Here is an 11,945-nt window from a genome sequence, read left to right on the forward strand (position 1 = left end):
TAAATGTTATATTTGAAACACAGTAACAGATAGAAACACACAACCTGTGCAATATCGAAGCTATGAGACAAGATATGTAACTAACACATCTGATGCCCAAACACGGTCATGTGACATCATTAAATATGCATAAATGTAATAACTCAAGCACTGTTACAGACGGGAACATGCAACCTGTGCAATATCGAATCTATGGAACAAGAGATGTGACTAACTAATGTGATGACCACATATGGTCATGTGACCTCATCAAATATGCATAAATGTTATATCTCAAGCACTGTTACAGATAGGAAAATGCAACCAATGCAATATTGAAGTTATTGCACAACAGAGCTGACAAAAACATCCGATGACCATATATGGTCATGGGACATCATTAAATATGCAAGATTGTAATACCTTAAGCACTGTAACAGACAGGAACATGCAACATGTTTAGTATGAAGGCCATGCAATTTCCTTTAATATATTATTGTCAATGATGCTGATTTTGGAACGCTGCTAATAAGTCAGTGGGCTCGAAACCCGACATTGCTGCAACGCAGCTATATTTATTATTATTATTATTATTATTATTCTTCCGCCTAAATTTTTGGTCACGCTTTATGTCAACGCCGTTGGACCGATCAATTCAATACTTGCCACAATGGTAAAGCTATATGAGATCTGGTGCATATCCTAAGTTCAGACACGTAGGTCACATGACCAGGCCGCCATCTTGGATTAAAGGCGAAATTTTCAATGCCGAATTGCGCACCTTTCTGAGGGTCTGAGTGCTCCAATTTTTTTATGATAGTAGCAGTGTGATAAGGGCTACAAATCTCATCAAAAAAAACTTTAGCGGTCACGTGACTTTTTTTTTTAGAATTTTTTTAAATTTTGTTTTGCATCTCATTTGCATAATTTTCGACAAATCAACTAACCCTGAATAACTTTGAAAGATCATATGACATAGTATTTAATTCCAAAATATCGAGTCCAGGCGATAAGCCGTTTTTTATAAGAAGATTTTAGAATGTTTTTTCATATTTTTTTGTTCTTTTATATGGTCACGTGACCTCATTTTATAGACATAATTGCAATATCTCAAGCACTGTTACAGATAGGAACATGCAACCAGTGCAATTTTGAAGTGATGGTACATGAAATTCTACTAACAAACAAGATGACCATATACGGTCATGTGATCTCATTAAATATGCATGAATGTAATATATCAAGCACTGTTACAGATAGGGACATGCAACCTGTGCAATATCGAAGCTATACGACACGAGATGTGACTAACTAATGTCATGACCATATATGGTCTTGTGACTTCATCAAATATGCATAAATGTAATAACTCAAGCACAGTTACAGACGGGAACATGCAACCAGTGCAATATTGAAGTGATGGTACATGAAATTTTACTAACAAACAAGATGACCATATATGGTCATGTGACCTCATTGAATATGCATAAATGTAATATATCAAGCACTGCAAGAGTTAGGGACATGCAACCTGTGCAATATCGAAGGTATGGGTCAAGAGATGTGGCTAACTAATGTGATGACCATATATGGTCATGTGACTTCATTAAATATGCATAATTGAATTATCTCAAGCACTGTTACAGACATGAACATGCAACCTATGCAATATCGAAGCTATGAAACAAGAGATGTGGCTAACTAATGTGATGACCATATATGGTCATGTAATTTCATCAAATATGCATAAATGTAATAACTCAAGCACTGTTCCAGATAGGAACATGCAACCAGTGCAATATTGAAGCTATTGCACAACAGAAGTGACTAACACATCCGATGACCATATATGGTCATGTGACCTCATCAAATATGCATAAATGTTATATCTCAAGCACTGTTACAGATAGGAACATGCAACCAGTGCAATATTGAAGCTATTGCACAACAGAAGTCACTAACATATCCGATGACCATATATGGTCATGTGACCTCATCAAATAAGCATAAATATAATAACTCAAGCACTATTACAGACGGGAACATGCAACCTGTGCAATATCGAATCTATAGAACAAGAGATGTGACTAACTAATGTGATGACCATATATGGTCATGTGACCTCATCAAATATGCATAAATGTTATATTTGAAACACAGTAACAGAAAGAAACACACAACCTGTGCAATATCGAAGCTATGAGACAAGATATGTGACTAACACATCTGATGCCCATACACGGTCATGTGACATCATTAAATATGCATAAGTGTAATAACTCAAGCACTGTTACAGACGGGAACATGCAACCTGTGCAATATCGAATCTATGGAACAAGAGATGTGACTAACTAATGTGATGACCACATATGGTCATGTGACCTCATCAAATATGCATAAATGTTACATCTCAAGCACTGTTACAGATAGGAAAATGCAACCAATGCAATATTGAAGTTATTGCACAACAGAGCTGACAAAAACATCTGATGACCATATATGGTCATGGGACATCATTAAATATGCAAGATTGTAATACCTTAAGCACTGTTACAGACAGGAACATGCAACATGTTTAGTATGAAGGCCATGCAATTTCCTTTAATATATTATTGTCAATGATGCTGATTTTGGAACGCTGCTAATAAGTCAGTGGGCTCGAAACCCGACATTGCTGCAACGCAGCTATATTTAGGGTTTCGAGCCCATTTGGTCGAAACCCTTTTGTAATTGTTCCGTTTATTATTATTATTATTATTATTATTATTATTATTCTTCCGCCTAAATTTTTGGTCACGCTTTATGTCAACGCCGTTGGACCGATCAATTCAATACTTGCCACAATGGTAAAGCTATATGAGATCTGGTGCATATCCTAAGTTCAGACACGTAGGTCACATGACCAGGCCGCCATCTTGGATTAAAGGCGAAATTTTCAATGCCGAATTGCGCACCTTTCTGAGGGTCTGAGTGCTCCAATTTTTTTATGATAGTAGCAGTGCGACAAGGGCTACAAATATCATCAAAAACAACTTTAGCGGTCACGTGACTTTTTTTTTTAGAATTTTTTTAAATTTTGTTTTGCATCTCATTTGCATAATTTTCGACAAATCAACTAACCCTGAATAACTTTGAAAGATCATATGACATAGTATTTAATTCCAAAATATCGAGTCCAGGCGATAAGCCGTTTTTTATAAGAAGATTTTAGAATGTTTTTTCATATTTTTTTTTTCTTTTATATGGTCACGTGACCTCATTTTATAGACATAATTGCAATATCTCAAGCACTGTTACAGATAGGAACATGCAACCAGTGCAATATTGAAGTGATGATACATGAAATTCTACTAACAAACAAGATGACCATATATGGTCATGTGATCTCATTAAATATGCATAAATGTAATATATCAAGCACTGTTACAGATAGGGACATGCAACCTGTGCAATATCGAAGCTATAAGACACGAGATGTGACTAACTAATGTGATGACCATATATGGTCATGTGACTTCATCAAATATGCATAAATGTAATAACTCAAGCACAGTTACAGACGGGAACATGCAACCAGTGCAATATTGAAGGGATGGTACATGAAATTTTACTAACAAACAAGATGACTATATATGGTCATGTGACCTCATTGAATATGCATAAATGTAATATATCAAGCACTGCAAGAGTTAGTTACATGAAACCTGTGCAATATCGGAGGTATGGGTCAAGAGATGTGACTAACTAATGTGATGAACATATATGGTCATGTGACATCATTAAATATGCATAATTGAATTATCTCAAGCACTGTTACAGATAGAAACATGCAACCTGTGCAAAATTGAAGCTATGGGACATGAGATGTGAGTAACTAATGTGATGACTGTATATGGTCATGTGCCGTCATTAAATATGCATAATTGTAATATCTCAAGCAGAATCACAGATAGAGACATGCAACCTATGCAATATCGGAGCCATGTGACAAGAGATATGACTAACTAATGTGATGACCATATATGGTCATGTAACTTCATCAAATATGCATAAATGTAATAACTCAAGCACTTTTACAGATAGGAACAAGCAACCAGTGCAATATTGAAGCTATTGCACAACAGAAGTGACTAACACATCCGATGACCACATATGGTCATGTGACCTCATCAAATATGCATAAATTTTATATCTCAAGCACTGTTACAGATAGGAACATGCAACCAGTGCAATATTGAAGCTATTGCACAACAGAAGTGACTAACATATCCGTTGACCATATATGGTCATGTGACCTCATCAAATAAGCATAAATGTAATAACTCAAGCACTATTACAGACGGGAATATGCAACCTGTGCAATATCGAATCTATGGAACAAGAGATGTGACTAACTAATGTGATGACCATATATTGTCAGGTGACCTCATCAAATATGCACAAATGTTATATCTCAAGCACTGTTACAGATAGGAACATGCAACCAATGCAATATTGAAGTTATTGCACAACAGAGCTGAAAAAAACATCCGATGACCGTATATGGTCATGGGACATTATTAAATATGCAAGATTGTAATACCTTAAGCACTGTTACAGACAGGAACATGTAACATGTTTAGTATGAAGGCCATGTAATTTCCTTTAATATATTATTGTCAATGATGCTGATTTTGGAACGCTGCTAATATGTCAGTGGGCTCGAAACCCGACATTGCTGCAACGCAGCTATATTTATTATTATTATTATTATTATTCTTCCGCCTAAATTTTTGGTCACGCTTTATGTCAACACCGTTGGACCGATCAGTTCCATACTTGCCACAATGGTAAAGCTGTATGAGATCTGGTGCATATCCTAAGTTCAGACACATAGGTCACATGACCAGGCCGCCATCTTGGATTAAAGGCGAAATTTTCAATGCCGAATTGCGCACCTTTCTGAGGGTCTGAGTGCTCCAATTTTTTTATGATAGTAGCAGTGCGACAAGGGCTACAAATTTCATCCAAAAAAACTTTAGCGGTCACGTGACTTTTTTTTTTAGAATTTTTTGAAATTTTGTTTTGCATCTCATTTGCATAATTTTCGACAAATCAACTAACCCTGAATAACTTTGAAAGATCATATGACATAGTATTTAATTCCAAATTATGGAAGTCCAGGCGAAAAGCCGTTTTTTATAAGAAGATTTTAGAATGTTTTTTCATATTTTTTTGTTCTTTTATATGGTCACGTGACCTCATTTTATAGACATAATTGCAATATCTTAAGCACTGTTACAGTTAGGAACATGCAACCAGTGCAATATTGAAGTGATGGTACATGAAATTCTACTAACAAACAAGATGACCATATATGGTCATGTGATCTCATTAAATATGCATGAATGTAATATATCAAGCACTGTTACAGATAGGGACATGCAACCTGTGCAATATCGAAGCTATAAGACACGAGATGTGACTAACTAATGTGATGACCATATATGGTCATGTGACTTCATCAAATATGCATAAATGTAATAACTCAAGCACAGTTACAGACGGGAACATGCAACCAGTGCAATATTGAAGGGATGGTTCATGAAATTTTACTAACAAACAAGATGACCATATATGGTCATGTGACCTCATTGAATATGCATAAATGTAATATATCAAGCACTGCAAGAGTTAGGGACATGCAACTTGTGCAATATCGAAGGTATGGGTCAAGAGATGTGACTAACTAATGTGATGACCATATATGGTCATGTGACTTCATTAAATATGCATAATTGAATTATCTCAAGCACTGTTACAGACATGAACATGCAACCTGTGCAAAATCGAAGCTGTGGGACATGAGATGTGAGTAACTAATGTGATAATCGTATATGGTCATGTGACGTCATTAAATATGCATAATTGTAATATCTCAAGCAGAATCACAGATAGAGACATGCAACCTATGCAATATCGGAGCCATGTGACAAGAGATATGACTAACTAATGTGATGACCATATATGGTCATGTAACTTCATCAAATATGCATAAATGTTATATCTCAAGCACTGTTACAGATAGGAACATGCAACCAGTGCAATATTGAAGCTATTGCACAACAGAAGTGACTAACATATCCGATGACCATATATGGTCATGTGACCTTATCAAATAAGCATAAATGTAATAACTCAAGCACTATTACAGACGGGAACATGCAACCTGTGCATTATCGAATCTATGGAACAAGAGATGTGACTAACTAATGTGATGACCACATATGGTCATGTGACCTTGTCAAATATGCATAAATGTTATATCTCAAGCACTGTTACAGATAGGAACATGCAACCAATGCAATATTGAAGTTATTGCACAACAGAGCTGACAAAAAAACATCAGATGACCATATATGGTCATGTGACATCATTAAATATGCGAGATTGTAATACCTTAAGCACTGTTACAGACAGGAACATGTAACATGTTTAGTATGAAGGCCATGCAATTTCCTTTAATACATTATTGTCAATGATGCTGATTTTGGAACGCTGCTAATAAGTCAGTGGGCTCGAAACCCGACATTGCTGCAACGCAGCTATATTTAGGGTTTCGAGCCCATTTGGTCGAAACCCTATTGTAATTGTTCCGTTTATTATTATTATTATTATTATTATTATTATTATTCTTCCGCCTAAATTTTTGGTCACGCTTTATGTCAACGCCGTTGGACCGATCAATTCAATACTTGCCACAATGGTAAAGCTATATGAGATCTGGTGCATATCCTAAGTTCAGACACGTAGGTCACATGACCAGGCCGCCATCTTGGATTAAAGGCGAAATTTTCAATGCCGAATTGCGCACCTTTCTGAGGGTCTGAGTGCTCCATTTTTTTTATGATAGTAGCAGTGCGACAAGGGCTACAAATCTCATCAAAAAAAACTTTAGCGGTCACGTGACTTTTTTTTTTAGAATTTTTTTAAATTTTGTTTTGCATCTCATTTGCATAATTTTCGACAAATCAACTAACCCTGAATAACTTTGAAAGATCATATGACATAGTATTTAATTCCAAAATATCGAGTCCAGGCGATAAGCCGTTTTTTATAAGAAGATTTTAGAATGTTTTTTCATATTTTTTTGTTCTTTTATATGGTCACGTGACCTCATTTTATAGACATAATTGCAATATCTCAAGCACTGTTACAGATAGGAACATGCAACCAGTGCAATTTTGAAGTGATGGTACATGAAATTCTACTAACAAACAAGATGACCATATATGGTCATGTGATCTCATTAAATATGCATGAATGTAATATATCAAGCACTGTTACAGATAGGGACATGCAACCTGTGCAATATCAAAGCTATAAGACACGAGATGTGACTAACTAATGTCATGACCATATATGGTCATGTGACTTCATCAAATATACATAAATGTAATAACTCAAGCACTGTTACAGACGGGAACATGCAACCTGTGCAATATCGAAGCTATGGGACAAGAGATGTGACTAACTAATGTGATGACCATATATGGTCATGTGACCTCATCAAATATGCATAAATGTTATATTTGAAACACAGTAACAGATAGAAACACACAACCTGTGCAATATCGAAGCTATGAGACAAGATATGTGACTAACACATCTGATGCCCATACACGGTCATGTGACATCATTAAATATGCATAAATGTAATAACTCAAGCACTGTTACAGACGGGAACATGCAACCTGTGCAATATCGAATCTATGGAACAAGAGATGTGACTAACTAATGTGATGACCACATATGGTCATGTGACCTCATCAAATATGCATAAATGTTATATCTCAAGCACTGTTACAGATAGGAAAATGCAACCAATGCAATATTGAAGTTATTGCACAACAGAGCTGACAAAAACATCCGATGACCATATATGGTCATGGGACATCATTAAATATGCAAGATTGTAATACCTTAAGCACTGTTACAGACAGGAACATGCAACATGTTTAGTATGAAGGCCATGCAATTTCCTATAATATATTATTGTCAATGATGCTGATTTTGGAACGCTGCTAATAAGTCAGTGGGCTCGAAACCCGACATTGCTGCAACGCAGCTATATTTATTATTATTATTCTTCCGCCTAAATTTTTGGTCACGCTTTATGTCAACGCCGTTGGACCGATCAATTCAATACTTGCCACAATGGTAAAGCTATATGAGATCTGGTGCATATCCTAAGTTCAGACACGTAGGTCACATGACCAGGCCGCCATCTTGGATTAAAGGCGAAATTTTCAATGCCGAATTGCGCACCTTTCTGAGGGTCTGAGTGCTCCAATTTTGTTATGATAGTAGCAGTGCGACAAGGGCTACAAATATCATCAAAAAAAACTTTAGCGGTCACGTGACTTTTTTTTTTAGAATTTTTTTAAATTTTGTTTTGCATCTCATTTGCATAATTTTCGACAAATCAACTAACCCTGAATAACTTTGAAAGATCATATGACATAGTATTTAATTCCAAAATACCGAGTCCAGGCGATAAGCCGTTTTTTATAAGAAGATTTTAGAATGTTTTTTCATATTTTTTTGTTCTTTTATATGGTCACGTGACCTCATTTTATAGACATAATTGCAATATCTCAAGCACTGTTACAGATAGGAACATGCAACCAGTGCAATTTTGAAGTGATGGTACATGAAATTCTACTAACAAACAAGATGACCATATATGGTCATGTGATCTCATTAAATATGCATGAATGTAATATATCAAGCACTGTTACAGATAGGGACATGCAACCTGTGCAATATCGAAGCTGTAAGACACGAGATGTGACTAACTAATGTCATGACCATATATGGTCATGTGACTTCATCAAATATACATAAGTGAATTATCTCAAGCACTGTTACAGACAGGAACATGCAACTAGTGCAGTATTGAAGGTATTGCACCAGAAAGGTGACTAACATATCCGATGACCATGTATGATCATGTGATATCATTAAATATGCATTAATGTAATAACTCAAGCACTGTTACAGATATGGACATGCAACCTGTGCAATATCGAAGCTATGAGACACGAGATGTGACTAACTAATGTGATGAAAATTGATATGGTCATGTGACTTCAACAAATATGCATAAATGTGATAACTCAAGCACTGTTACAGACGGGAACATGCAACCAATGCAATACTGAAGTGATGGTACAAGAAATTTTACTAACAAACAAGATGACCATATATGGTCATGTGACGTCATTAAATATGCATAAATGTAATATATCAAGCACTGTTACAGACGGGAACATGCAACCTGTGCAATATCGAAGCTATGAGACGAGTGCTCCAATTTTTTTATGATAGTAGCAGTGCGACAAGGGCTACAAATATCATCAAAAAAAACTTTAGCGGTCACGTGACTTTTTTTTTTAGAATTTTTTTAAATTTTGTTTTGCATCTCATTTGCATAATTTTCGACAAATCAACTAACCCTGAATAACTTTGAAAGATCATATGACATAGTATTTAATTCCAAAATACCGAGTCCAGGCGATAAGCCGTTTTTTATAAGAAGATTTTAGAATGTTTTTTCATATTTTTTTGTTCTTTTATATGGTCACGTGACCTCATTTTATAGACATAATTGCAATATCTCAAGCACTGTTACAAATACGAACATGCAACCAGTGCAATATTGAAGTGATGGTACATGAAATTTTACTAACAAACAAGATGACTATATATGGTCATGTGACCTCATTGAATATGCATAAATGTAATATATCAAGCACTGCAAGAGTTAGTTACATGCAACCTGTGCAATATCGGAGGTATGGGTCAAGAGATGTGACTAACTAATGTGATGACCATATATGGTCATGTGACTATTAAATATGCATAATTGAATTATCTCAAGCACTGTTACAGATAGAAACATGCAACCTGTGCAAAATCGAAGCTATGGGACATGAGATTTGAGTAACTAATGTGATGACCGTATATGGTCATGTGCCGTCATTAAATATGCATACTTGTAATATCTCAAGCAGAATCACATATAGAGACATGCAACCTATGCAATATCGAAGCTATGTGACAAGAGATATGACTAAGCAATGTGATGACCATATATGGTCATGTAACTTCATCAAATATGCATAAATGTAATAACTCAAGCACTGTTACAGATAGGAACATGCAACCAGTGCAATATTGAAGCTATTGCACAACAGAAGTGACTAACACATCCGATGAACATATATGGTCATGTGACCTCATCAAATATGCATAAATGTTATATGTCAAGCACTGTTACAGATAGGACCATGCATCCAGTGCAATATTGAAGTTATTGCACAACAGAAGTGACTAACACATCTGATGACCATATATGGTCATGTAACCTCATCAAATATGCATAAATGTAATAACTCAAGTACTGTTACAAACGGGAACATGCAACCAGTGCAATATTGAAGCTATTGCACAAGATAGGTGATTAACATATCCGATGACCATATATGGTCATGTGACATCATTAAATATGCATAATTGTAATACCTTATGCACTGTTACAGACAGGAACATGTAACATGTTTAGTATGAAGGCCATGCAATTCCTTTAATATATTCTTGTCAATGATGCTGATTTTGGAACGCTGCTAATAAGTCAGTGGGCTCGAAACCCGACATTGCTGCAACGCAGCTATATTTAGGGTTTCGAGCCCATTTGGTCGAAACCCTTTTGTAATTGTTCCGTTTATTATTATTATTATTATTATTATTATTATTATTCTTCCGCCTAAATTTTTGGTCACGCTTTATGTCAACGCCGTTGGACCGATCAATTCAATACTTGCCACAATGGTAAAGCTATATGAGATCTGGTGCATATCCTAAGTTCAGACACGTAGGTCACATGACCAGGCCGCCATCTTGGATTAAAGGCGAAATTTTCAATGCCGAATTGCGCACCTTTCTGAGGGTCTGAGTGCTCCAATTTTTGTATGATAGTAGCAGTGCGACAAGGGCTACAAATCTCATCAAAAAAAACTTTAGCGGTCACGTGACTTTTTTTTTTAGAATTTTTTTAAATTTTGTTTTGCATCTCATTTGCATAATTTTCGACAAATCAACTAACCCTGAATAACTTTGAAAGATCATATGACATAGTATTTAATTCCAAAATATCGAGTCCAGGCGATAAGCCGTTTTTTATAAGAAGATTTTAGAATGTTTTTTCATATTTTTTTGTTCTTTTATATGGTCACGTGACCTCATTTTATAGACATAATTGCAATATCTCAAGCACTGTTACAGATAGGAACATGCAACCAGTGCAATTTTCAAGTGATGGTACATGAAATTCTACTAACAAACAAGATGACCATATATGGTCATGTGATCTCATTAAATATGCATGAATGTAATATATCAAGCACTGTTACAGATAGGGACATGCAACCTGTGCAATATCGAAGCTATAAGACACGAGATGTGACTAACTAATGTCATGACCATATATGGTCATGTGACTTCATCAAATATACATAAATGTAATAACTCAAGCACTGTTACAGACGGGAACATGCAACCTGTGCAATATCGAAGCTATGGGACAAGAGATGTGACTAACTAATGTGATGACCATATATGGTCATGTGACCTCATCAAATATGCATAAATGTTATATTTGAAACACAGTAACAGATAGAAACACACAACCTGTGCAATATCGAAGCTATGAGACAAGATATGTGACTAACACATCTGATGCCCATACACGGTCATGTGACATCATTAAATATGCATAAATGTAATAACTCAAGCACTGTTACAGACGGGAACATGCAACCTGTGCAATATCGAATCTATGGAACAAGAGATGTGACTAACTAATGTGATGACCACATATGGTCATGTGACCTCATCAAATATGCTTAAATGTTATATCTCAAGCA

This window comes from Saccoglossus kowalevskii, unplaced genomic scaffold (genome assembly GCF_978046115.1).
Source record: "Saccoglossus kowalevskii unplaced genomic scaffold, keSacKowa6.1 SCAFFOLD_87, whole genome shotgun sequence".
NCBI lineage: Eukaryota > Metazoa > Hemichordata > Enteropneusta > Harrimaniidae > Saccoglossus > Saccoglossus kowalevskii.